Source organism: Rhinolophus sinicus, linkage group LG05 (genome assembly GCF_036562045.2).
Source record: "Rhinolophus sinicus isolate RSC01 linkage group LG05, ASM3656204v1, whole genome shotgun sequence".
Classification (NCBI taxonomy): Eukaryota; Metazoa; Chordata; class Mammalia; order Chiroptera; family Rhinolophidae; genus Rhinolophus; species Rhinolophus sinicus.
This window is the reverse complement of record NC_133755.1, coordinates 43783381-43807066: the sequence shown is the minus strand read 5'-3', so window position 1 is coordinate 43807066 and position 23686 is coordinate 43783381. Positions and strand designations below refer to the sequence as shown.

At 43.7% G+C, this 23686-nt stretch overlaps 1 protein-coding gene and 1 pseudogene across 1 annotated transcript in view; both read right to left on the bottom strand.

Moving 5' to 3' along the window:
- COMMD1 (copper metabolism domain containing 1) overlaps window positions 1-23686 on the bottom strand; it is a 186011-nt gene that overhangs the window by 25694 nt on the left and 136631 nt on the right. The window lies entirely within an intron of this gene.
- Window positions 22918-23314, bottom strand: LOC109437577 (phosphatidylinositol N-acetylglucosaminyltransferase subunit P; annotated as a pseudogene).

The following is a 23686-nucleotide window of genomic DNA, read 5'->3' as shown; positions in this document are numbered from 1 at the left end:
TTTTAAATGCACTCCCATTAGCCACAGACATGCTTTCAGAGACTACCAGACAAGGAGTTTTTAGTCAAGGAACTGCTACAATGTTAGCTGGCAACCAATAAAGAAATTAACCTTGTGTCCTTTGCAGCTGCCAAAAGATTCCCAGGCCCTGAAATTAAAAAAAATAATAATATAGGCATTCTCTCCCATGCTATTAATTAATGCAGCTGGGAATGTATCTGGAAGAGTTACACTATCTTTGAGGGCTAAATTCCACACCCACTTGGCTGTAGTCTCTACTCTTGGGTAAGGGCCTGGATCCATCATCATTAGGTAAAGATGTATTCTTCATATATTTAACAAAAAATATTTGTTGACCACCTACTAGGTGCACAGCACAGGGCTAGGCACTGGAGTGGTGAATATGGCAGACACATTCTCTCTTGGAGCTCACAGTTTAACTGGACAGAGAAGGGGCTTAACAATTTAATGCACTATCAATCATATAATTACAATTGTGATATGGGCCAAAGGGAGTACAAGATGGCAGGATCATTTGTATGGGGAGTCCAAGAAGAGGTGACATTTGAGTTGAGCTCTGAAGGGTGAGCAGGATTTATTCAGGCAAAGAGAAAAGTAGAACAGAGTTCCTGCTTGGTTCAGCCTACAAAGGGGGATGTGGTTGAGGGGGAAGTTGAAGAGAGAGGCGGGGGCTAGATCATGCAGAACCTAGAATATCATCTTCAGTAAAATCACTCTGACTGCAATGTGAAGAAGGAATAAGGGTGGGGAGCGAGGTGGAGGGATACTTAGGAGGCTGCTACTATAAGTGAAAGGGGTTGTTTAAGCAGTAGAGCAAATGGAGAGAAGACACCAACATGACTTAGTGACTGCTTAGATAGGGAAGAATCAAGAAAAACTCCCAGGTTTCTGCTTCTTCAACTAGAAGGATGGTGGTGCAATTTTCTGAATTGGGGAACCCTCAGGGAGGAGGGTTGAGAAAACCTTCCCAAGATTCACATTTGGGCAAGGTGGGTTTGAGGTGCCTGTGAGATGTCCAAGCGAAAATGCTCACTAGGTGGTTGGTTGGTTGTAGGGTCTAGTGCTCTTAGGAGAGGCTGGGGCTGGAGTGGAGGTTATGAAACCAGGTGGTCTCCTAGGCGAGTAGAGAGTTCCACCAGAAGGGGGCCTAGGACTGAACCTTGAGGAAACTTTAAAGGGTGGAGGGACAGCCAGAGAGGCAGGAAGAGAACTAGGAGCTTGGGAAGGTGGCGTCACAGAGCCCAGCGAGAGAACGTGTTATAAGATGGAGTAGTCAGCAACATTCAAAATGGCTGACGGGCACAAGGAAACGACTCCATAACCTCCAACACTGGATTGAGGGACTTTGGTGTCATTGGGATTTTTACAGAATAGTGACTGGCAGAGTGAAGAAGTGGGAGATAAACTGGAGAGGTGAGTGAGAAGTGAAGAAATGAAGAAAGGCACTGACTACAAGCAATTCTTAAGAGGTTTGACTGTGGAGGCCAAAGAGAAATATCTGGAGAGGATATGTCAGCAGGGGGTTTATTTTAGTTTATATAATTGTATTTTTTTAGACTAGAATGACTTGGGTGTCTTTAAATGCAGATGGGGAGGATCCTATAGAGAAGAGAAGGATGAAGTTACCACAGAAAGAGGACAATGGACAATAAAGGTGCTTATGACGACTATGGGAGGAAACAGAACGAGAGTATGAGTGGAAAGACTAACTTAATGCGGGAGACTGCCTCCTCTATTATAATAGCAGCGAGGAGGCTGGAGGAGACTGAGCCAGGCAGGTTTGGTGTGGAAAGTTTAATCCTTCCACCTGATGGCTTTCTATTACTCTGTGACATAAAGAGGCTGGGGGTGGGGCAAGGAGAAATGAGAGATTTGAAGAGAATGGAGATTTAACACAGCCACTGCAAGAGATAGGAGGGTTGAGATGACCAGAGGACATGCTGGATGGCAAGGCAACGTGGCAATCCACTTGAAGTTGGTGATTTGAACTTGTAAGTTGCCTGTTGGCCCTCCTATGCAGTTTCCTTCAGTTCAGCTGTCTCCTCTGGTGCAGGCTCCAGTGAGAGAATTGTTAGGGCAGAGGAGAAAATTGGGAACCATGGCAAAAGTGAGATTGACATGATGCATGATTAGGGACAAAGGACAGAAATCATTGGACTGGAGGGATCAGTGGGGTGAAGGCTCAGTCACACTGGAAGGACAGGGACTTAGGTCAGAGATCTGGATGCTTAAGTTAGCGGTTCAGGAGGTAGAGAAGTTTAGGGCCACAGCAAAGCCAGGATGTGATGGGAAAGGGCAGAGGAGAAAGTTCAAGGAATTTGAGAAAGTTCGAAGGATATGAGTTCAAGGGATTGAGAGGCAAAGTACTGGATGAGTCATCTGTATGGACAGTGAAGCTATACAGGATGTGGGCAGGAATTGGTGTCATGGTGTGATGGCCACAGAGCTGGGAGCTAAAGTCATAAGAGTAAGTGTCATGCCGGGTGGCATGCAGGGTCTCAGCTCCTACTCCCCACATTAAGAACACAGGATATGGTGAGGCCAAAAAGGAACACCCACAGAACCATAGATAGGGGAGTCATACCACTATAGTCTCGCTGGACGCTGGGTTGGAGACACAGGAAGCAGGAGCCACACGATCTGCAACCTGCTGTCCGCTTCTCTTATCAACCAACTAATCCCACTTGCTAACTGCAATCCGCTCTTGCAGTTCAGCCACCATCTTCTTGCTAGCCCCCATTCCCTGCTAGCATAACCACAGCAGTTATATTAATGGCCAATGGCTCCCTAGTTACAGCTAATGGCCAACTAGCCACAGCTGATGGCCATCCAAGCACAGTTGATGGCCATTTACTACCTGAGCCAGCACCTTTCCATGTGAGGCTGAGAGCCTGGAAACTGCACTCCTGGCTCTGTCCCCACAGTAAGGAAGACGAAGTGACCAGGAGGTGAGAAGATGAGAACCACCAGGAAGGGGAGAAGGAATATGGCTAAGTGGCAGCCTCCTCAAAGGAACAGGGTGTTTGCAAGAGGTAGAAATGATCAGGGAGAGAGGACTTATTCCACCTCGGGGCCTGGGGGTACACGGAGGTGAAAGACTGAGCAGCCTCCTCTCCCACTGCTGCAGGGAAAGCAAATAAGGTGGGAATTGCATTCCAAGCATACCTTAAGGATGGATGGACAGAAATGCATGGATCGATGAATTGCCCTTTGATTTCATTTGCTTATTGACGTCTACAGTCCTAGGGGCCCTTGGAAAAAGATTTGGAAGGGAGGCGTAAGAAGAGAGGGGGAAATCAGGTGCAGGTGCCAGGAAGAGCAGAGCACTGAGGGACAATAGCACGATAGAGGATCTGTTAGGGAATGACAGTGGAAATAGAAATGAGTGGCACAGTTTATTTTGCCCCAGGTGTCTCCTTATGAAGCCTGACCATAAGGAGCTCTGCAAACCAGGGCCACGCCCTCCTCACATCCTTCTTCTTCCCAAAATTTCCATCAGGGAAAGCCATGTGGAAGCCTCCCCACCTATCCCCTTCTTCTCCACTTAGGACTCTGTTGTCACCAAATGAGCCCTGATGGGACCCTCGTGGTGAATCAGGAACCCCAGTCTTCTCTCGCCGTGCTATTCACCATTTTTCTTCCTCAGACAGGCTGTTGACCTCTCCTGTCTGTTTCATTGTCTTTAAAATGAGGATGCTAAAACACACACACCTCTCGGCAATTATGAGGAGCACAGGAGATAAGTAAAAGCACTTCCTAAACTGTGAAGTGCTATAGGAATGAGACTCATACACCCACATCTCTCCCCCCCCCACCCCCCACAATTCAGAGTCCCTGCTCCAGAGAAAGCTGTAATCTTGCCCCAGAGACAGGACAAACACACCCGAAACAATTAGAGAGGAATGCACAGCTGTGTCTGATTAAGTGCTAAATTGTAAGGTGCAGAAAATAAGAGCTCTGAGATCAGAAAAGGGAACAATTAGCCTGAGTTGGAAAAGTCTGGGAGGCTTCCTGGAAAAGGTGGAGTGGAAGGTGCCCAGACTGCTCACTTATCCTAAGCAGAGTATTTGAAAATATGCCCATTCCTTTGTGGCTACAAACACTGTCGATCCAGCGGTCTGACATGGGTCTACAGAAGGTTTCTAGGTCACCGAGTTTTCTTTTGGCACCCCGGCTTCCCAGACTGTTGTGATTCCTATAGCCCTGCCCATCTCAACCCCACCCCACCACCACCACCACTCCCATCCCCCAGTGGTTGGGCAGCCTGCACTACAGAATGAATCCTGTGTGCTTTGCCCTGTACCTCTCATGCTTGGGTCTTTCTTTGTTACCTGTTTTCCTAGTGAAGATACAGAGGTTGATCTTTAGCAAGTTTCCTGTGCCTTCTTTGGTGCCAGCACACACCTGGTATTTTTGCCCACCCAGCCTGCAGGCTTTTGAGTAAGCAGTCCTGGATGCTCCTCCTTCTGCTGTTTGCCTCACTGCACCTGGCCAGCCTAGGGCACCTGCGGGTCCACAGAGCCAAAGCCCTGAGCCAGCTCCCATACCTACCTCCTTTGCCAGGCGCAGTCACCAACCCACCATTCAGATACAGGTCCCATGGAGCTGTCACACCACAGCCCAAGATCTGCAAGCCCAGAGCTGGCGTCCACCTCCTTGGTTGTGTCGGAGCCAACTCCTGCAGCTCTTTGGACATGGTTCAGAATGAAGGCATTCTTCCTCAGTGGCTAGCCCCATAGCCTCGTTGGTGCCTCCAGCCCTGCACCTCCGTCCTTCCTTCACCATAGGCTTGGAAAAGTTCCCAGCATGCCGCGGGGCCAAGTGCACATGGGTAGCACCAGCAGCACAAATCCCCAAATCTCATATATGCCATGGACTTACGTTGTTCCAGAAGGATAGCAGTGTTTTGCTAATCTGTTAATCAGTCCCAGGTGGGGCCAGGAAAACAACAGCCACCTCTGTCAATGGCTAAAATATTAATTACTAATGGTAAGTGTGGAACCTTGGCCCTGGAATTCTTAGAATTCCAGTCTAAATTCCTTGGAACTTGCAAATGAGAAAAAGAAGGCCCCAACCAAAAGCAGCTTTCTGCAGACCAAACACCTGATACTAGAGATAATATCTTGAATGTTGGACAATTAAGTTACAGGTTAAAAATTAACTAGAGCCAACTCTTTCAAGATTATTCTGACTTTGCAATAGCAGAAAAACATAAAACCTTATTAACAGATGATGATACTAGAAACCAATGTCATGATTCCCAGGGGATCTGCTCTATATCCCACAGAGTCCTGATGCTGGAAGAACTCAGAATTCCCAAGTTAGTAAAGTCCAGCCTGCATACGACATTGTGATGGTATATAAGGTCAGCAATTTGAAGGGACATGAATAGTCATCTCTATTAGGGCCATCATATTGTTTTGGGAATGGAACTTTCATTAAGAAGAAATACAAAATCATACTCATAATTATTATCAAACTGCAAAATCACATTCAAGGGGAGAGGCCCATAATTACAGCATAAAGCATGAGACAGTGCCATTAATATGGTTATCAGGGCGTAAGCCTATTAGAGAACCTAATGCCTCTTTGCTGGCATCATCCTTTGCAAAGCTTCCCTGGGTCTGGAAACCATCTCAGTTGGTTTTTTTGTAACACAACTGTTACAAAACAGTGATTTCCAAGGGGCATTATAAAGATCTGCTGGTCTTTACCAAAGGTCAAAGCTGCCTGGCTAAGGAGAACAGAACATTTCTGAAAAATGAAGATTTATTTGCCGACTTTATTTGGATCTTACTGACAAAGGAAGTACCTCTAGTTCTGAGTCCTCTCTAGCTCTGAGTCTTCTCTAGCCCTGCAGGAATCCAGTCACGGCTATAACTGAGGTCTAACAGTCACCTGGAGATATGCATGCACCATCTCAGGTAGACACAGGGGCCTAGGTCTTGGCTGCTGCTGGTGAAAAGTAATGGTATGAAAGTCTACAAACCCAAGTTGGAATCCCATTCTGGGAACAAGTCCTATGTGTCCTCACAGGTATAGTACCTCCTATCTCAAAGAGTTCCTAAGAAGGTGATATGAGGTCATTTATGACCAAGTGTCTGGAGACACTTGGTGCTTAATAAATGTTTGTTTCTCTTTTGGCCTTGGCAGTGGGACAAAGTCCTCACTAGGATAAGTACAGGTGATATCTTGGCATAGAATCCTGGGAATTATTAGCATTTGTTCAGGGTGCCCATGGGAGGAATTGCTATTCTATCCTCATTTCATAGAGTTCAGATATCATCATCATCATTACCATGTAAAACAGAAAGATCAATTGTCCCTGGGAGTTCAGAACCACCTGCTTGGTCTTTAGAACCCAGTGACTCAGGACACTTACTTGGCAAGTGTGGGACAGAGCCAGGAGTGCAGTTTCCAGGCTCTCACCCTCACGTGGAAAGGTGCTCACTCGGGTAGTAAATGGCCATCAACTGTGATTGGATGGCCATCAGCTGTGGCTAGTTGGCCGTCAGCTGTAACCAGGGAGCCATTGGCCACTAATATAACTGCTGTGGCTACGCTAACAGAAAATGGGGGCTAGCAAGAAGATGGTGGCTGGCAAACGTGGACTGCAGTTAGCACGGCGGAATGCGGGTTGCAGATTGCAGAGAAGTGGACAGCAGGTTGCGGATGGTGTGGCTCCTGCTTCCTGTGTCTCCAACCCAGCCACCAGCGAGACTGCAGTGGTGTGACTCCCCTATCTATGGCTCCGTGGGTGTTCCTTTTTGGCCTCACCATGTCCTGCATTCTTATGTGGGGAGCGGGAGCAGAGACCCCGCCTGACACCCTGCATGACAGCAAGTTATCGCACAGTAAAACCATCACCAGGAGGAGCAGGGCCTCCTCATTAAACATGACAGTCAGCGAAAATAGAGAGCAACGGATCCCATGATAGTCTTCAAAGGGAAGCAGGATACCCGTAACAACATGGATGAATCTCAAAACATGTTCAGTGAAAGAAGTCAGACACAAAAGAATATACACAAAATTCAAGAACAGGTAAAAACTAGTCTTTGGTGATAGATCAGAACGTTAGTTGCCTTGAGGATAAGGAGAGAATTAACTAGAAAGAGGCATGAGGGAGCTTTCTGAGATGAGAGAAATATTCCATCTGTTGACTGGAATGATAGCTACATTAGAGCAATGCAATGTCAAAACTTACCACACTGTAGACTTTGGATTTGTGCATTTTATTGTTTATAAATTAATCTCAACTAGCCAAAAACAAAACAAAACAAACAAAACCCACGAAGGAACAATATTTAGACAGAGGGGAATACTGGCGGGTGGAAGAAAGAAGAAGGATTCCTACAATTAGTCCCACTACCACGCCAGGCAGTTTCTCCAGTACCAAACTCTGGGGCAGCTATGAACTGACATTTCAAAATAAACTACAGATAGGAGAGGATGCATTTTTCTAAAAATGAATATCCTATTCTCGGCCAAACATTAGGTTCAAGCCTTTGTTCCTCTACAATTTGAAAGCCTTTTCATGACCATTTCCTTCTTTTCTCATCTAAAGCCATCCCAGAACATAGTTTTCCGGAGTCAGCATCCTTTCGGAGTGAAGCTCCCTCCACCCCCAGCTGCATATACACATTATTGCATAATATTAACTCTATAAACTTCACGCCCATGTCACAGAAGATGAAAGCAGTTTAATTGATCAACCAAAGTCAAATTAATGATCATCAAAAGTCAAAAAAAGAGAGAGTTTGGATCACCAGGAAACTTTCAAGAAAAAAGAATTCTAGTAAACATTTCCAAAAGCACAGACCCCCAAAGGATGGGAAAATGAAATGGGAAGTTGGCACTGAAACAAAAATCAGATTGTAGACCTGACTCCATCATTAAATACTTGTGTGACAAATCCCTTCTGTGCTGTCAAAGGAAACTTATTATAGATGATAAAAAGATCATAGGCAGGTTAGGCTCTGCTTCAGTTTGATTTCTCTGCTATTCTCTTGGTTCCATCTTCTTCCCACCTCTGTTCCTTTCCACAGCTATTTTAGGCATCTCATTCGGTGCCAACATCAAGAGAAAAAGGACTCTTTTTTTCCCCCTTGTCTCTTTTTATGATTCATGTAATCTTTCCAACAGTTCCCTACCAGATTTCCCTTCCCATCTCATTGGCTGGGATGGAATCACATGATCCTTCTTCCTAAACCAATCATTGGCTAAATAAATGGGACCACCTGACTAGCCCAGGCAATTATGGTTTGCTCCTGAGTCATCACATGAAGAAGTGATGTGTCTGCACTCACAAACAGTGCAGTACCAACCAGAACAAAGGGAGTGTTGCAGGTAGGGCTTCCCCAGCTCTGAGACAGAGGTTTGCATGTAGGAATTTTATTGGGGGAGTATACACAACATCAACACCCAGGGGAAGTGAAATAAGCAGGAACGGAAGGAGAGAAGTTGAACTGCAGTGCCTTAGCTGATCTTCCAGGAAGCTCAGCTCTGGTGCTAAGATGGCTCAGAGTCGTCCTAAATTGTGTGAGAGCCGAGCCTTTTTACTCCTGCATCAACAAGGCCTTAGACGTGGGCTGCCCTTGGGAAGGGAGCATGACCATCGGCAAGGTGGCTCTTTTCAGCAGAGAAATCTCAAAGAGGGACTCAGCTGACAGTTGCTGCTGTCAACAAAGTAGATGTGCAAATGAGTACTTCATTCTCAGAGGGGGCTTTGGGTAGCATGACATGTCATCCACTACAGGGGTGATAGATACTGCGTGGGCAATCCCTAGGTCAATTCAGGTCTCCTAGAAACCAACTTGGAGTCCACACTCCTGTCCAAAGAAAACATATGTCAGCCTTTACCAACACACACCATCTCTGGAACCCAATAATCTCACTACCCTTCTACTTCCTTAGGAAGAATTGACGGGAAGCCTCCAAGTGTCAGCTGCTATCCTGGTTTTTAAGAGTGGGACAACCAAGAGATGGCTGTGTGGACTGAGTTTGGGTGGAACCCAAGCCCTCAGACTTACGGGGCACGATGCCCACAAGAATGAAAATCCACAGGATTATTCTTGACCAAACCGGGAGCCTGCTAAGCCCTGGCATCTGCTGAACTTCTCAAATTACACACATTAAGCTGTTCGGTTCCACGTTTCCATAGTGTGCTTCCTGCCAAGCTTCCTAGCACAGTCTATATAATAGGAAATCAAAACGAGCAGTTAAAGCAATTATGGATACGACAGGTCAAACAAATAAGCTTTTATCCAGGATTTAAACAGACATAGTCAACAAGGGTCTAACCCAAAATTGAGATTTGGACACAAAGAAAGGCTTCTATAAAACAAAAGGGGGGTGGGGGGGAGTAGAGATATTTGCATGAATTTTTTTCTCTGTCTCACTGAAAATACTAAAACAACATTTTATCCAGCCTCTCCATGCTGCCTTGTCCCCCGACCCCTAACCCCTTGAACATTCTCTGGTGCTGTTACTAATTTTGCTGCATAGTCAACTCATAGGAAGTGTTATGCTAGGATATGAAACTAGTCATCATTGAAAGGAGCTGGGGAGTTTACTTTGTTCATTGTTATATATCTAGTTAAATACCCAAGAATTAAAGTCATACATATGAATGGTTGTGTGTATATTCAGGAAGTTACAGAAACCCCAAGCATTTCAGCTAAGTGAGAAATTCTAGGCAGAATGAGATGCCTGAATCTGATATTGCCACTATCATAATGGGGAGCCAGTGGTAGAACTTTATTACATTATTCTTATTTTTAAACAAGAAAAACTGTTTACAAGAGTTTGGTCACTCCTCATTCTAGCAGTAGAGGCCTCAAGTGTTGTGGATATCTGTCATTTTGCAAAAAGGGAAATACTGAACAGTTTTCTTTATCCTTTTTCCCCTCTCTGGACTAACGAAGGCCACCCCTCCTTATACAGGTCCCTAATCTGCTCTGCAATTCTGTAGTCCATAAAGCTCTGAAAAAATCAAAGCATTTTCATAAGGAGGCACTGAAACTAACGTGGCAGCAAAATCTGACCGGAACTTATGAGAGGGTAGTTACAGTTTTTATGTATCTCATGTTTCACTACAAGTATTTTAATGTGATCGTGTGTGTTGCTCCAGACACATTAATATATCTGAATGAAGATATAGATTTGGGGGAAGTATCAGCATATAGATGGTAACTGAAGTCATGGGAATGATTGAAATGATCCAGGGAATGAAAAGAGAATGAGAGCAGACGAGGGCCTAGAATGTAGCCCCTGAGGACCAAATTTAGTGACTGGACCCAAGGGAGGAACCAGCGAAAGGAAGCCGGGAAGAAGTGAGAGAGGAAGGAGGAAAACAAGGTGTGGAGATGCAGCAGCCCAGAGAGGAGAACGTTTTAGCACAGAGGCGTAGTTATTGGTGTTAACTGCATGGAGGTCAGCGGTGGACTTGAAGGCAACGAGGATTTGCAGCCTCTGAGGTCTGGATCTCCTAAAAGGCTGAGAACATGTCTTAAACCTACTTTATCTTTTTACCAGTGCTGAGCTGCACTTTGTTCATTATAGGTACCCAATGAAAACTTGTTAATTAATTGAATATGTCAGTTAAAGTGATTGATCAGAGAAGCAAAACTACTTTTGTGAGGCTCTCATTTGGGATAAAAGACTGAAAAGGCAACAGAAAGAGAGCAGAGAAAGAAAATGTCTACGAAGTGAGCCGAGTTTGCTCACCAGCATGAACAGTTGTAAAGGGGAACATTTCACTCCTTACTACGTGGAAGAGCCATAGGGCTGGGTGATGAGAAACAGTAAAATGGGTAGGTCATTGAGGTAAAAAGGGTAAGAGCCATGGTGGAGAGAGGAAGTAAACATTTTGTTCTTAAACGATGGCTTGGGGCAAGTTATAGAAACTTAGATATAATCAAATCAAATAATATTTCACAAACGATGAACGCTCAGGGAGGCTGAGAGACTCTTGTAAGGTAACAGCTAATTACTGACAAAGCCTGGTCTCAAACTGAGGGCGCAGGCCTCAGTCCAACGCTATTCTATTATAAACAGAAAATCTCACTGCTGGGTCCCTTGCCCCATTTCCTAGCTGTCCCTCTCCACTTTTATCAGTAGAATCTAGTTAAAATGAACATCTAGGCAGCTGTGATCATCTGCATGAAATCACAGCCCCTGGGCCCAAAGCACTCTCCGTGGACAACAGGTACCACGATGGACTCAGGGGTCACAGATGGAGGGGTTTACTCATCTACCTCTTCTGCAAACCCCTGCGAGGGAAGAGCCAAGCATGGCTTCGGAAATTTACCCTGGAAAATAATTTTTAAAATGTATCGGGGGTGGAAAGAGTGCGTTCTCTTTTCCAAATAGTATTTATTATTTTTATAATCAGAAAAACATTATTTTTTTTTCTTTTCTTTTTTTTAAGTAAGAGAGTGGGCAGTTGGGGAGGCTGAGTTAAAGTGAATCAGGCTTTTTGCCAATGTGACCAGCAACCACTTAGAATCAGATTGTGCCAGATAAAAATCAGAGAGGACTCAAGGGAGGCTAACCTACTTCCCCTTCATTCTTGTTCTCTTTTGGTTTGGTTTGTAAGTTGCAGGTTTGGTTTATAGGCAGACTTCTATGCAAGGCAGCAATGTGCGTGAGGAAGACAAATGCATTTTTCTTGACTCGGTGAGATGGGAGATCAGTTAAAGGAAGGAAATGGAGAGAAAATGGACACTGCAGAATGGGTGAAGCCATGTGACTTTGGCGGAACCATTTTCTCCAGGAAGGGGAAGTTTTAACCCCTACAGCTTGGAACACAACATTCCAAAACAGCTGGAAAGTCCTTGGAAACTTCTCAGATGAAATTAATTGAAACCTTCCCTTGCCCTACAGGTTAAACCCTGCTGTTCATGAATAACCTGTAAGTTGTTGTCCAGCTGAGTCCTGGATGAATGAGTCTCCCAAGGATTTGAGAATTTGGTCTGGAAAGCTGTACTGTGTTGAAAGTGCCAGCTGTCCCTGCAGGGGAAACAGTTGTTTTCTGCCTCAGAGGTTTAGGTAAAAGATGTAGGAGAGCCCACCAACATTTCTGCTAGCAGCTTTTACTATGGCTCATACCCCAAGTTTTCAACCAAAGGAATTCTATCCCTCATAGTCACCCAGGAAGAAAACATCTCTGGGATACACAGCATGGAATCCTATGCTCACCATCAGAAAGGCCAGCTTTGCCCTGGAAAGAATCGATGGTGTTGGTCTCTGTACGCTGTCAATAAGCTCCTATCACTGAAATGGAAAAAGAGGGGTACCTTAGCAGAAAGGCAGTGCCTCGCTTGCTCTCCTGCTACTGTGAGAGATTCCTAAGTGCAGGGAACTGAGCCTAGCCCTGGCTTAGTCACACACAGCTGGCAGGCATTTCAGGAAAAAGGGAGCCATTGTCCCCAACAGGATGCACGCTTTGCCAGCATGTCTCCTCATCAGCCCAACACAGGTTGGCTTCTCTGCCTGTGGATCAACAATGTCCTTCTCCACAAATGTCAAACGTCTTGGTGCTTTAAAAGATCCCCAAGAATGGATGTGGTTGAGGTATCTAATTGTAACTTAGGGGTTATTTTGCCCACTCTAATTCAGGAAATATCAACTGAGTGGCTGACTTAAAAGAAACACGGGTATGTGCTATTGGAAAAGCGATGACCCCGGTTCTTATACTCCAGGAGCTTATCATCTAGTAGTCAGGGGCCCTGGGCATGTCAGCCATGGGCTCTGCCACAACAATGTCTCCTATAAAGAGGGAACTTGCCCCACCTAGAGCTCCCTGCTCAGACAGAGAGCCCCAAGCTGCTCCGTGTCTAGGAATGGCCACTGATTGGGTCAGGACCAAGGAGCTAGTCCAAGAGTCACCCCCCATAAGCTAGGCAGTGGCCTCGAGTGGGCTGGCATGGAAAGATGAGCTGAGCCAAACCTATGAGAATGGGAGCTACAAGCTGCATGCATGTGGAGGAGGCAGAGGGCAGATGCGTGGGTAGGAGCTGGGTCCTTAAAAGGCCACACCATGGAGAGAAGCTCCTATGATCAGGCTTTACCACTCTCCTGCCTTTTCTGAGGCCCAGCTGTTTTCCTTTTTCTGGGTTTCTCTGTACCCTTTTAGTACCCTTGCCTTAACACACACACCTATACATACACACACCCGTCACTACCACTTATGGTAGTAAGAGAATCTCTATTCCTACCCAAGAGACAAGAGGAATAAGAGAAGTCATATGATAGCCATGGTACGAGTTGGAGGGTTTCAGTCTGGATGTAGTTTGCAGCTTGCCCAGGCCTGACATGGCCACAGGGATTGTCATCTCCAGGAGGGTGTTTCCTACTGTATTTCCTAGCTCAGTGTCTGCACCAAGTTGGTGGTTGATAAGTGTTGGTTGAATGAACGACTGAATGGACTGGGAACCAGGAAGATTCACTGAGGTGTAGCATTGGCTATCTTTCCTGTGTCACAATCTCTCACCTGCTGCTACATGCCCTGGGAGGCTGACTTATAGTTACTATATTCAAGGGTCTTCTTGTCCTCTGACTTCCAGGGGGTTCAGTGAAATGGGGAACCCTAGCCAGAGATCAGAGGGAAGGAGGCAAGTGATATCGAACTATTCTCACCTCCACTGAAGACTACATTCTCCTAAGGCAGCCCTCTGCATATCATCCCTCTGCCTCCTGATTCTCTCACTTCTTCAGTCTTAGACATGATAATAAATCCCAACCCAATGTTACCAGCCCAAGGCAACACCCTTTGGACTTTCCCCATCAACCTTTGTAAATAATCCCTTTATTAAACCCTCCTCAGAGCACCCTTTGTGAATGTACCATCTGCTTCCTGCTGAGACCCTGACTGATAGAGGCTCCAAAACTCAAGTGTGCACTCTTTGATGTCTGGTTTTCACTCTTACTGGTACATTCTGCTCAGCTCTATCAGCAAACACTCATTGCTTCCCAGAGGCAAGTTGGCCAGGAGGACATTTGCTCAAACTAACCTAGTGTGAGGTGGGGTGGCAGAAGGAGAGCAACGGAGTGTCCCACCTCAATGCCAGTAAATACACTGCATACACGCTAAGTGAGGAAGGCTACTTGGTAGCTACCTTCCCCAGAATGAAGTCTAGGTCCAACCTTTCATTAGGCAAGAAAGTTTTCTTTCTCAGATAAAATTAGTTTCTCTGGCTAAAAATGCTTTGTTTTGAGTTACATTTTATTGCACAACCACACAAAATAATAATCAAAAAGGTTCCCTTGGTGAGCAGGCCATTGCTTTGTTCTAATCACACAGTTAACTTACCCAAATTAACACAGCAGAAGCAGAGTGGAATCTTTTTTTCTATGTCATTTTTGTCTTTTAAATATTGATAAGCTCTCAAAAAATAGGGGTTACTGAGCATATCAAGCTGTGCTCCTCTTTCAGCCTTTAGTATAAAGTTAGCAAGAGTGGGTGGAAGCAGTAGGGCTATTTTCATTTTTATGACAATTTACCCTCTCTGAACACACTAATGGTGAAAAGCACCTTTTAAATTTTCTAAAAAGGAGACTAAAAGGGTCTTAAAAGCTGTTTCTTACGTCTCAGAAAAATATCCTCCCTTAGCTCTTTGGTGCATATTATCTTGTCTACTTGGGATCTGCTTTTAAAGCAGGCCTCCCACTGGGCAGATTCAACAGCAGTCTAAGATAGAAATGCCTCATTTCCTACCTAAAACTCAAATGGAAAAACACAGAATCGGTATTTATTTGTTCTCTTTTCCCTCCACCTCCCTCATCCTATTTAAAAAGGATATACTGGTGTCTTTAGCTCCCAGTCTTTGGGCAACAGGCATCTAAAAGAAAGAATCATGTGGTAATTATTAATTTTGCATGGGATCAACACCGGCCTCAGCTTTCATTTGAGATGCAGTTACATGAAAAACAGACTGCGTTAATTTCATCCCCTCTGAGGTTGCTTGGCAACAAGGCCTTGTTCCAGATCATCTCTTCTCCTTGGCCCAAGTGATCGCTTTGGTGTATCTCTCATGCTAAGGCAATCGTTACACTGTTGCTGTTGCTTCTGAATGTGTCCCTGTGGTCCTGATAGCACAGGGGGTTGGTGGCTTTGTCTAGTCATAGTGTCTGGGGTCTATATAACCCCTGAGCTTCTCAGCACAGAGAATGAGCTATGTTTGGGAAATTTGAGATTCGAACAATTGAGGTTAGACAGGAAAGAGTGAAAGCATGAACAATGACTGAGGTGATGCCAGAGCGTGGTGGGGCTGAGATGGGGTAAATACTTGGTGTCTTTTTTTTTTTTTTAAACATAACTATGTTGTGATTTAGAAATCTTTCAAAGCTATATTGCTAAATGATACATGCAAGGTCCAGAACAGTATGCATAGGATGCTAGCTTTCGACTGGTGAGGGGGGAGGAGAAGAGGGAAGGGATGAAGATATTTTGTTTGTGTTTGCATAAAGAAAAATGCAGATGGCCACCTGTGAGTGTTGGTGAAGGGTGAGAGTGATGGAGTAGACAGGGCAAAGGTGAGGACAGATTTTTTCACCTGTGTACCTCTTTATATTATTTTGCTTTATAAACTAAAGGAATGTGTTACCTAGTTAAAATAATTTTAAAAAAAAATTAGACTTCTGGTCAAAATGGCAGAGTAGGTGAATGCTGTGCTCCCATGACCACATCAAAACTACAACTAAATTATATGACCACCTTTGAGAACTACCTGAAGACTAGCTAAACAGAGCTCCTATAACTAAGGATGTAAAGAAGAAGCCACATCAAGACACAAAATGGGCTGGTTCCACTCCCACATGTGATGGTTATGAATCAGGAAGGATATCTCGGCTACAGAAGTCTCCCCTGAGAAGCAAGCCTCATACCAGACTCCCCAGCCCAGAACACCAGTGGTGAGAAGAGGAGTCCCTAAACATCTGGCTGTGAAAATCAGCAGGGATTCTGTCCAGGTGAGACAGAGGGCTGCTGTAGACCTAAGGTGTCCTCCTAAAGGGCCCGTGTAAAGACTCACTCATTCACAAACACTGGCCCTAAGCTCTGGTAAAGGGACAGCAGCTCAAAAATCTCTAGGGATATATGGAGAGGAACTGAATTGTTTGGCTTCGGGGCAAGTGCTAGAGGGCACCTCTCTCAGGAACTAAAGGACTGGCAGGCACCATTTTTCTTTTGTTGATCCCTCCCCCAACACAGCCAGCAGGCACAGGTGGGTGGAATATCTCAGTCTCCATCAACTTGGCTAACACTACTTGCCCCACCCTGGTGATTCCCTGAGACCCTACCATACCCAACCCACACACCAGTCTTAACCTCTTTCAGCAGCTGTTCCTCACAAGCTGCTTGCCTTGGCTTATGATGTGGACTTTCCCGAAATATCTCAAAGGTCCACAATCCCCAAACACTCAGGAGCTGGCCTCAGTGTGTCTTGTACTTCTTGCCAAGCAGCCCCCAAACTAGAGGCAGCTGGCCTCGGTTCACAGCATAACCATTCCCAGGTGCCTACAAGTCCAGCACAGGCAGCTACCAATTGCATATCACTTTGTGGCCCTACCAGGTGGCCCCAGGCCAGACACAGGCAGTAGCTGACCTTGGTCTATACCACAGCCCCTGACAAGAGGCCCTAGAACCAACACACCCAGTAGCCAGCTTCAGACCACACCAGAGCACCAGCCAATTAGCTCCACATACAACAAACCCAAAGGGTGGACTTGGCAGGCACCAGAGCCATGCTAAAGTGAATCTGATACCATGGGGTCAGCCCCCACACAACAGCTCATCTGCTGTAGTCATGACTAGGCCTCGCTGCCAGTCAGCCTGAGGGTCAATCCTTCCCACTGATGTGCCAACAGCAATCAAGGCTCAACTACAAAAGGAGGGCACACACAACCCACACAAGGGACACGCCTAGAGCACCTGGCTTAGGTGACAAGGGAGTTTGCACCACTGGGCCCCCCAGGACACCTACTAAATAAGGACACCCTATGAAGACTGGGAGACATAACAGCCTTACTGTCATGCAGGGTGTCATGCAGGGTCTCTGGTCCCGCTCCCCACATAAGAACGCAGGACATGGTGAGGCCAAAAAGGAACACCCACGGAGCCATAGATAGGGGAGGCACACCACTATAGTCTCGCTGGCGGCTGGGTTGGAGACACAAGAAACAGGAGCCAAATGATCCGCAATCCACACTCCACCGTGCTAACTGCAATCTGCTCTTGCTAGCTCAGCCACCATCTTGCTAGCCCCCATTTGCTACTAGTATAGCCACAGCAGGTATATTAGTAGCCAGTGGCTCACTGGTTACAGCTGATGGCCAACTAGCCACAGCTGATGGCCATCCAATCACAGTTGATGACCACTTACTACCCGACTGAGCACCTTTCCACATGAGGCCAAGAGTTTGGAAACTGCACTCCTGGCTCTGTCCCCACACTTACCTAATACAAAGAAACAAACACAGGGAGGCAGCCAAAATGAGGAAACAAAGAAACATGTCCCAAATGAAAGAGAAGGACAAAACTCCAGAAAAAGAACTAAACAAAATGGAGACAAGCAATCTACCACATACAAAATTCAAAACACTGGTTATAAGGATGTCAATTAACTTAGGGGGAGAATAGATAAACTCAGTGAAAACTTACACAAAAAGACAGAAACCATAAAAAGGAACCAGAAATGAAGAATACATGGAAATAAAGAATGTATTAGATGAAATCAAAAGCAGATTAGATGAAGTAGAGAATTGAATCAGCGATTTGGAATACAAGGTAGTTAAAAACACCCACTCATGGGCCGGCCCGGTGGCTCAGGCGGTTAGAGCTCCATGCTCCTAACTCCGAAGGCTGCCGGTTTGATTCCCACATGGGCCAGTGGGCTCTCAACCACAAGGTTGCCAGTTCAATTCCTCGAGTCCCGCAAGGGATGGTGGGCTCTGCCCCCTGCAACTAAGATTGAACACGGCACCTTGAGCTGAGCTGCCTCCCAGATGGCTCAGTTGGATGGAGGGTGTCCTCTCAACCACAAGGTTGCTGGTTCGACTCCTACAAGGGATGGTGGTCTGTGCCCCCTGCAACTAGCAATGACAACTGGACCTGGAGCTGAGCTGCGCCCTCCACAACTAAGACTTAAAGGACAACAACTTGAAGCTGAACGGCACAACTAAGATTGAAGGACGACAACTTGACTTGGAAAAAAAAGTCCTGGAAGTACACACTGTTCCCCAATAAAGTCCTGTTCTCCTCCCCCAATAAAATCTTTACAAAACAAACAAACAAACAAACAAACAAAAACACCCACTCAGAACAACAAAAAGAACAAAAGAATTTTTAAAAATGGGAATAGTTTAAGGGGCCTCTGGATCAACATCAAGTGTAACAACATTCATATCATAGGGGTACCAGAAGGAGAAGAGAGCAAGGGATTGAAAACCTATTTGAAGAAATAATGACACACAACTTCCCTCATCTGATGAAGGAAATAGACATACAAGCAGAGGAAGCACAGAAAGTCTCAAACAATATGAACCCAAAGAGGCTCACACCAAGATACATCATAATTAAAATGCCAGAGGTTAAAGACAAAGAGAGAATCTTAAAAGTAGCAAGAGAAAAGCAGTTAGTTATGTACAAGGGACCTTCTGTAAGACTGTCAGCTAATTTCTCAACAGAAACTTTGTAGGCCAGAAGGGACTGGCACAAACTAGGCAAAGTGATGAAAAGCAAGGACCTACAACATAGATTATTCTACCCAGGAAGGCTATCATTTAGAATTGAAGGAGAGATAAAGATCTTCCCAGACAAGAAAAAAGTTAAAGGAGTACATTACCACCAAAGCAGTATTGTAAGAAATATTAAAGGCACTTCTTTAAGAAGACAAAAAGAAAAAAAGGAAAAAAAAGATTAAAAAATATGAATAATAAAATGGCAATAATTACATGCCTATCAATAATTACTTTAAATGTAAATGGATTAAATGCTCCAATCAAAAGACATAGGGTGGTTGAATGGGTAAGAAAACAAGATCCATACATATGCTGCCTACAAGAGACCCACTTCAGATCGAAAGACACACACAGATTGAAAGTAAAGGAGTGGAAAAAGACAATTCATGCAAATGGAAATGAAAAAAAAGTTGGGGCAGCAATACTTATATCAGACAAAATAGACTTTAAAACAAAGGCTATAACGAGACAAAGTAGGACATTTCATATACAATAGCCAAGACATGGAAGCAACCTAAATGTCCATCAATAGATGATTCAATAAAGAAGATGTGGTACATATATGAAAAGGAATATTAGTCGGCCATAAAAAAAAACAATGAAATCTTACCATTTGCAACAGCATATGTGGATCTGGATGGTATTATGCTAAGCGAAATAAGACAGACAGAGAAAGACAAATACTATATGATTTCACTTGCATATGGAATCTACAAAACAAAATGAAGGAACAATCAAAACAGAAACAAATGCAAAGATACAGAGAACAAACTGATGGCTGCCAGATGGGAGAGGGGTTAGGGGACTGGGTAGAACAGCTGAATCAATTAAGAAGTACAGATTAGCAGTTATAAAATAATCATGGGGATGTAAAGTACAGCACAGTCAATAATATTTTAATAATTATGTATGGTTCCAGGTGGGTACTAGACTTAACCGAGGGGATCACTTTGTAAGTTATATAAATGTCTAACCACTGTGCTGTTACTTGAAACTAATATAATATTTGATGTTAACTGTAATTGAAAAATTTAAAAATTTTAAAAAAAACATTAAACAAGTGTTGGAAACCCAATGCAAGTTGTTAATGTTTGGCAGTGTTGAGAAAGTTGGGTAAAGGGTATATGGGAATTCATTATACTGTTCTTGTAATTTTTTTGGTGAGTTTGAAATTATTTAAAAATTAAAGTTAAGAGTAATGTTTTCAGGGGCCAGCCCGGTGGCTCAGGCGGTTAGAGCTCCATGCTCCTAACTCCGAAGGCTGCCGGTTCGATTCCCACATGGGCCAGTGAGCTCTCAACCACAAGGTTGCCAGTTCGTTTCCTTGAGTCCCGCAAGGGATGGTGGGCAGTGCCCCCTGCAACTAAGATTGAACACGGCACCTTGAGCTGAGCTGCCTCTGAGCTCCCATATGGCTCAGTTGGTTGGAGTGTGTCCTCTCAACCACAAGGTTGCCGGTTCGACTCCCACAAGGGATGGTGGTCTGCGCCCCTTGCAACTAGCAACCACAACTGGACCTGGAGCTGAGCTGCGCCCGACACAACTAAGACTGAAAGAACAACAACTTGAAGCTGAACAGCACCCTCCACAACTAAGAATGAAAGGACAACAACTTGACTTGGAAAAAAGGCCTGGAAGTACACACTGTTCCCCAATAAAGTCCTGTTCCCCTTCCCCAATAAAATGTGTTTTTTTTAAAAAAGTAATGTTTTCAGTATTAGCAAACCCAACAAATTTTTTTAGCGTTTCCTTCCTGTATGGCATCATTCTTGCTATCTTTTATGAAGGAAGTCAATGTGCACATTTTAAATATTTTGAGTGACTTGGTAGGAGATGGGGGCATATCTTTGAGCATTTTGAGTGGCAGAGAAAAGCTCTCAGCGAGGAACATTAGCCTTAGTCAGAGTGTGGTTCCATCCGTGTCCCAAATGGCTTGCTTCAGCTGTGGTCCTTAAAGATCTGAGAAATAAGGGGCAGCATCCTCAGGGATTGGCCTCTCTGAGTATGGAGCTCCCATAATGAAAGCACCACTCTTCCATTCATACAAGCCCTCAGTTGTGCCTTCATGGTTTTCTTGGACATCCTTCAGTGTTTTCTCTCATCTTGGCAGCAGGCAGCCACCTCCTTATCTCCCTAATCACTCTATTTGTATCTTTCTCCAGTACACTAAGCTCCTTGTGGGTAGGTACAATGGCTGAGTCACAGACACACACAGCTCCCCTGGCACGTACTTTCTTTTAAAGTTTGTTTTGAAATAATTATAGATTCACGTGAAGTTGCAAAAACAAACAAACAAAATAGAGAAGCTACAAATGCTTATATTTTAAAAGAAGAAAAACCTTAAACCAATAACCTTTTTACCTGAAGTAACTAGAAAAAGAGCAAACTAAATCCAAAGGAAATGGAAGGAAGGAAGGGAGAGGGGAGATTAGAGAGGAGATACATGAAATAGAGAACAGAGACAATCAATAAAACCAAAAGTAGATTCTTTGAAAAGATCAACAAAATTGACAAGCTTTTAGCTAGACTAATGAAGATAAAAGGAGAAAAGACTACTTAAATTACTATCACCCTCACAAAAATAAAAAAGACTATAAGGGAAAACGATGAACAATTGTATTCCAACAAATTAGATGACACAGATGAAATAGAAAAAAAATCCTAGAAAGACAAAAGCTATTGAAAATGAGTCAAACCCACAATGAGATATCACCTCACACCCACTTGGATGGCTCTTAATAAAAAAGACAGACAATAAAATGCGTTAGTGAGGAAAATCACAACTTTTGTGCACTGATGGTGGGGATGTAAAATGGTACAGTACCCTGGAAAATTGTGTCAATCCTTCAAAAAGTTAAACATAGTGTTACCAAATGACCCAACAATTCCACTCATAAGTATATATATTGAAGAAAATTGAAAGCATATGTTCAAAAAAACCTTGTACATAAATGTTCATAGCAGCATTATTCATAATAGTCAAAATGTGGAAACAATCTAGATATCTGTCCATCAATTAATGAATGAGTAAACAAAATGTGGCATATCTACGTAATGGAATATTACTCAACCACAGGAAGGAATGAAGTACTGCTACACGCTACAATATGGATGAATCTTGAAATCATGCGAAGTGAAAGAAGCCAGTCACAAAAGACCACATATTGTATGATTCTGCTTATTTGAAATATCCAGAATGGGCAAATCCAGAGAGACAGAAAGTAGGTTAGTAGTTTACAGAGTACAGGGGAAGGGAGAATGGGGAGTGATTACTAACGCATATGGTGTTTCTTTGGAGGGGGTGGTGAAAGTGTTCTGAAATTGGTGGTGATAGTTGCATAACTGTGACTACACTAAAAACCACTGAATTGTATGCTTTCAAGGGTGAATTTTAGGGTATATGAAGTATACGTCAATAAGAAAAAGTGAATAAAAGCAAAAGCTAATGCCTTTAAAAATGTAATGAGAGATTCCATTTACCCTTTACTCATTTCTCCCAATGGTAACATCTTGCATAACTATAGTACCATATGACAACCAGGAAAATGACATTAGTACAATCCACAAAGCTTATTCCAATTTCACCAGTTTTACGTGCACTCGTGTGTGTGTGTGTATGCATGTAGTTCTATGCAATTTTAACACGTGTACATTTGTGTAACCATCACTGCAGTCAAGATACAGAACTGTTTCATCATCACACAGATCTTTCCTGCTACCTGTTTGCACTTGTGTCCTCCCTTCTCCCTTCATCCCTAAACCTTAGCAACCACTAATCTGTTCTCCCTCGCTATCATTTTATTTCAAAACTTTAATGTAAATTGTTATATGTTATATAAATGTAACCTTTTGAGTTTGGCTTTTTTCACTCAGTATAATTCCCTTGAGATCCATCTGAGTTATTGTATGTTCCAATAGTTCATTCCTTTCACTTGTTTATTTTTTGGTAATGCAGTACTTTATTTATTCTGTTCATTAATAACTAATGTTTAAGAACATTTACAATATAAATAGAACTTAATCTAAGTTCAACTTACTTTTCTTTTATATCCCAATACTGGGTATTAATAAGAGAGATAGTCAAAATAATTATGGTCAAAATTACTATTTCAAAAAACTTATAAATAAATGCTTGGTGTCAGTATGTCTGCATGTAAGTCAGATTTTGGTATAAAGTTCTTTGGATACAAGAAAGAACATTTGGTTTACTTCGCTAATAGGAATACGTGTTAATGCTGGGATGGCCTCTCTCGATATTGGTTTTTAGCATAGTTACCCATGACTGTATGAATGGAGTTGAGTAGAACGGTACTCATGTTAACTCCACATAAGAGTACCTAGCTGCTTACTGTAACCAATACTATAGAAATAAGGAGGTAGACAGGTAATGCAACTGCCCAATATTTTTGAGGCCAAAAGGTTAGGCCTAAAGAATTTAGTCAAGATTCAGGAATAAAAGCCCACAGGAGATAACAGTGAGAAGCCAAACTGGGAGTTTAAGAACAAAGCCATAAATCACTCTTTCTGGCAATCATGAAGGTGAATATTCCACCATTTTCCCAGTTTTAGACAATCTCAGCACTGAGTCCTCTGCACAAGTGCTGCGGGGCGGGGTGGGCATGGGGTTAGAGAGAAAAATTGAGGGAAAGGCCAAGGCACCATGGTGTCCCCATTCTGGGTGCATGTGCACTGGGACCTTCTCCATGGCTGTGAAGGGACCACACACATTCCCTTTATTTTAAAATAAAATTTTATTTTTAGAACAGTTTTCAATTTACAGAATTATTGGGACAATAGTACAGAGAATGCTCATATATACCACATCCTGTTTCCCTATCATTAGCATTTCACATTAGTATGGTGCTTTTGACACAATTAATGGACCGATCTTGATACAGTCTTATTAACTAAAGTCCATACTTGAGAT